The 5521-nt window shown below is 42.9% G+C and overlaps 1 protein-coding gene across 1 annotated transcript in view; it reads left to right on the top strand.

Annotated features, from left to right (window-relative positions):
- The window catches only part of RNF130 (ring finger protein 130), a 115747-nt gene that overhangs the window by 107638 nt on the left and 2588 nt on the right, over positions 1–5521 (top strand). The gene's annotated exons all lie outside the window — the stretch shown is intronic.

Raw genomic sequence — 5521 nt, 5'->3', positions numbered from 1 at the left:
TGGTTTCATGTGTCTCTCTCTCTCGGCCTTCTGTCTGTCCTCTTTCGAAAAGTGTCTATTTACATCCTTTGACCATTTTTTGATTGGATCGTTTATCTTCCTTTCATTAAGTTGTATGAGTTCTCTTAAGTTTTGGAGATGAAGCCCTTATCAGAAATATCACTGGTTCTCCCATGCAGTGGGCTTTCTTGTTTTGTTGATGGTTCTTTTGCTGTGCAGAAGCTTTTTATGTTGATGTAGCCCCATTTGTTTCTTTTCTCCTTAGTCTCCACTGCCCTAGGAGCTGTGTCTGCAAAGATGTTGCTGCGACATTGATGTTTCTAGTTCTCTCTCCCTCTCCCTTCCTCTCTGAAATCAATTATAAAATATTTTTAAAAAGTAATAATAAAGCATATTGAGTTGTACTTATTATGAGTAGTTTATGGTCTAAAAGGGGAATAAAGATATAAAACAGCAGATAGGACAATACACATAATCCGGTACTTATATTTTGCAGAGAATTGCAAAATCTTATTTTTTTAATTGCATTTGTCAGTTTCAGGATTCTAAAATCTAGAAAGGACTTTTAAGACACACTAAGGCAGCGGTTCTCAACCTGTGGGTCGCCAACCTGTGGGTCGCGACCCCTTTGGGGGTCGAACGACCCTTTCACAGGGGTCGCCTAAGACCGTTGGAAAACACATATATAATTACATATTGCTTTTGTGATTAATCATTATGCTTTAATTATGTTCAATTTGTAACAATGAAAATACATCCTGCATATCAGATATTTACATTACGATTCATACAGTAGAAAATTACAGTTATGAAGTAGCAACAAGAATAATTTTATGGTTGGGGGTCACCACAACATGGGGAACTGTATTAAAGGTCGCGGCATTAGGAAGGTTGAGAACCACTGCACTAAGGGAACCTGAAGCCATTGATAAGTTGATTAGGTTTCTGCTTCTAGAAATGTCATTCTAGCTTGTAGTAGAACCAGCATACCAGCAAAAACAGCAAATAGGGAAAAGCCTTTTTTTGACTATTTGATTTTAAGCCATTGAAGAGCTATAGATGCAGTGAGGACCTTAGGTACTAAGAGCCCAGAAAAGGAAAGTTCAACACTGGGCATTTCAGGCATTCGCTGTCATGAACAAACACTGTGAAGTGGCTACATGTGGGTGAAAGCCACAGAAGTGGGGAGAGCCCAGCAGTCTAGTGTGCTTGTGAGACAAACTGGGGTGTTCAGGGCCCACCAAGGAGAAGGAGCCCTGATAAACACCCAAGGCTTTCCACTGGACTCCCCAACGTCTGCACCCTGCAACTGAGGATGAACCAGAATCTGACCAGCCCAACTCTGCCTCTGCTTAACTTCTAATTGGATATAAGTGACATGCCATATCCTAAAAGGGATATATTCCTTCTTAAGGCAATAAGAAACCTGTGGAAAACACCACCATCAGCAGCCTCCATTTATCTCCACCTTTTTCACATGCAATGTATAGCAATCCATCAAAATACCAGGCATATTATTATAGTCTAGGGCCCAGTGCACAAATTCATGCACCTTGAAAGTAACTGTGGGCTGCGAGGCTGCAGTGGGCATAGGGGTGGGTCTCAGCCCATCCTCCATGCCCCTGCCTGGCCCCTCCCACTGCGGTCCCCAGTCCCCTGTCTGCTGGAAGCCCTTGGGGTGATCGGGGCCAGTGCCAGGCACCAGCAGTGGGTGCAAGCGGTGGCTCCAGCGCCGGCAGCGGGTGTGAGCACTGGGCGGGACCGCGGCACATGAGAGAAAAGAGTTTTCAGTAACCACCAGAGGCTTTCCCCAGTGACAGCGACCGGCACCCCACCTTGGTCTGGTGCCTCCACTCACCTGCTCCACCATCCCACCACGGCCAATACCCACCATGTTCACGCTCTGCTGCTTGCTGCCAATGCCTGCCATGTCCTGTACATGCCCCCTGGTGGTCAGAGCACATCATAGCGACCAGTTGTTCCACTGTTCCACCATTCGTTCTGTTTGCATATTAGGGTTTTATATATATAGACTAGAGGTCCAGTGCACAAAATTCGTGCACAGGTAGGGTCCCTAGGCCTGGATGGCAATCAGGGCCAATCTGTGGGCAACCAGCAGTGTTATCGGGGGACCCCCACTGGCACCTGCCTTGGCCAGCCTAGTGCTGCCTGCTTGCCAGCCCTACCACCTGCTGCTGCCACCAGTCACCTTCCTCTGTGGGGCAACCGGTGGAGCGATCGGAGGACCCCACTGGCACCCGCCTTGGCTGGCCTGAGGCCTGTGGGCTGGGGATAGCTCTTGTTGTTGAGTGTCTGCCCCCTGGTGGTCAGTGCACATCATAGCGACCAGTTGTTCCGCCTTTTGGTTTATTTGCATATTAGGCTTTTATTATATAAGATTATATAGGATACAATGGAATATTATTCAGCAATAAAAAAAGAATGAAATATTGCCATTTGTGATAGCATGGATGGACCTACCTTGTATTATGCTAAATGAAATAACTCAGAGGCAAATACCATATGGTCTCACTTATATGTTGAATCTAAGAAAACAAATGGACAAACAGACTTATAGATACGAAAAACAAACTGATGGTTGCCAAAGGAGGGAGTGGGGAAGGGGTTAAAGAGGGGAAGGGGTGAAAAAAGTGAAGGGGATTAAGAGGTACAAACTTCCAGTTATAAAGTAATGTCACAGGATATAATGTACAGCACAGGGAATGTAATCAATAATGTCATAACTTTGGCCCTGGCTGTTGAACTCAATGGTTAGAGCCTCAGCCAGCACACTGAAGGGTCTTGGGTTCAATTCCCAGTCAAGAGCACATACCTGGGTTACAGATTGGATTCCTGGCACCTGTGCGGGAGGCAACCAATCAATGTCTCTCTTCCTCCCGCTCTTCTACTCTATCTAAAATCAATGGAAAAATAACCTTGGGTGAGGGTTAACAAAAATAAGTAAAACAAGTAAATATAATATAACTTTGTATGATACAGATGATAATAGGCTTACCATGATCATATTGTAAGGTACATAAGGGTAGAATCACTGTATTGTACACCTGAAAATAATATCATATTATATGTCAAGTATACTTTAATAAAGAAAGAATAATACAGCCCTAGCTGGTTTGGCTCAGTGGATAGGGCGTAGTCCTGCAGACCGAAAAATCCCAGGTTTGATTCTGGTCAAGGGCACATGCCCAGGTTGTAGGTTCGATCCCCAGTTGAGGGCATGCAGGAGGCAGCCAATCAATGATTCTCTCTCATCTTTGACGTTTCTATCTCTCTCCCTTCCTCTCTGAAATCAATAAAAATATTTTTAAAGAAAGAATAATACAATAAAATAAAAAATACCAGGCATAGCCCAGCCAGTGTAGCTCAGTGGTTGAGCATCAACCTATGAATCAGGAGGTCATGGTTTGATTCCTGGTTGGGCCACATGCCCTGGATGTGGGCTTGATTTCCAGTGCAGGTTGTGGGCTCAATCCCCAGTGCAGGAGGCAGCCAATCGATGTCTCTCTCTCACATTGATATTTCTCTCTGTGTGTCTCCCCCCCCCCCACCCCTTGTACTCTCTCTAAAAATCAATGGAAAAATATTCTCAGGTAAGGGTTAACAACAACAACAAAAACACAGGCATACCAGAAAACTAAATGACCAAAAAGAGGAAAAACAAAGAATAGAAATAGATCCACAAGAAATACAAATATTGGAAATATCCAGCATGGACTTTAAAATAACTTTAAGTACATTTAGGAAACCAATGACAAGATGGATAACTTTAACAATTAAAGCTGTAGTAGAGATAGGCAAACGCACTGCTGGAACAAAATAGTGCCCAGAAACACCCATACTTATAAGAGCAATAGATTTCAACTAAGGTCTCAAGGCAATTCAATGGGAAAAGGCTAATTCTTTAAACAAACGATGCTGAAACTGTTGAACATATCCATAGGCAGAAAGATGAATTTCAATCTTCATAAAAAAATGTATTTGAAGTGGTTTACCTAAGAACTAAAACTGTAAAAGTTCTAGATGAACACACAGGAGGAAAATCTTAATGGCCTTGGGTTTTCCAAAGATTCCTTTATCCTGCTACAGAAGCATCCACTATAGAAGGAAAAATCAATAAATCAGATTTTATTAAAATCTCAAACTTTTGCTCTTCGAAGGGCATTGTTAAGAAAATAAAAAGGCAAGCCACAAACTGGGAGAAAATACTTGCAAAACATGTATATCTGACAGAGGAACTGTATCCAAAATATTTTTTTTAAAAAAAAACTCTTACAACTCAATAATAAGGAAGACAACCCAATTTTTTAAATGGGCAAAAGATTTGAACAAAATGCTTCACAAAATATATACAATTGGTACATAAGCACATGAAAAATGCCAGAAATCAGGGAAATGCCAATTACGCCACAGTGAGATGCTACTGCACTCCTTCCATGGCTAACACGTAAAACACTGACTGTGTGCGTGTTGGGAGGTAGAACTCACACAGCTGGCAGGATGCTCAGTAGTACCCGCTTTAGAAACGTCGACTTATGTCTATTCAGCCTTTCACTCCTAGAAACCCACCAAGGGCAGTGGCAGTCAGATGCACACACATGTTCATAGCAGCTTTATTTGTAAGAGCCAATAAGTTACTATACGACTCCACTTACGTAAAATTCTAGAAAGATACAAAACTCGCCAAACCGGTTCGGCTCAGTGGATAGAGCGTCGACCTGTGGACTGAAAGGTCCCAGGTTCGATTCCGATCAAGGGCATGTACCTGGGTTGCGGGCACATCCCCAGTAGGAGGTGTGCAGGAGGCAGCTGGTCGATGTTTCTCTCTCATCGATGTTTCTAACTCTCTATCCCTCTCCCTTCCTCTCTGTAAAAAATCAATAAAAAATATATTTAAAAAAAACTCACCTACATTTACCTGGGGGTACGACTAGGGTGGAAAGAAAGGAAGAATTATGAGTCACCAGGAAGTTTGGGGGGTGATGTTTTGCTTGCTGTCTTGATTTCAGCAATCGTTTCAGGGACGTGTACATAGGTCAAGACTCATCAAATTTCACACTTTAAAATATAGTTTATTGATTTTTTACAGAGAGGAAGGTAGAGGGATAGAGAGTTAGAAACATCAGTGAGAGAGAAACATCGATCAGCTGCCTCCTGCACACTCCCCACTGGGGATGTGTCCGCAACCAAGGTACATGCCCTTGACCAGAATCGAACCTGGGACCTTTCAGTCTGCAGGTCGACGCTCTATCCACTGAGCCAAACTGGTTAGGGCAAATTACACACTTTAAATGTGTGCGTTTTGTTATATGTCAATTATACCCCAATAAAACTGTAACACGAAACACAGTTATTCAGAAAAGGAAATGCAAGCATGGCTTAGTTCTGAATAGCACAGAGTCAAATAATGTAAACATTGACTTTTCTTTAAAATATAATTATGCTGAGGTAATGGGGAGATGTGTGGCTGTGTAAAGGGCTAGATGGGGGAGTCCTCCACAGT

This window comes from Myotis davidii, unplaced genomic scaffold, assembly GCF_000327345.1.
Source record: "Myotis davidii unplaced genomic scaffold, ASM32734v1 scaffold648, whole genome shotgun sequence".
In the NCBI taxonomy this organism is placed as follows: Eukaryota; Metazoa; Chordata; class Mammalia; order Chiroptera; family Vespertilionidae; genus Myotis; species Myotis davidii.
This window is presented reverse-complemented; position numbering and strand designations above follow the sequence as displayed.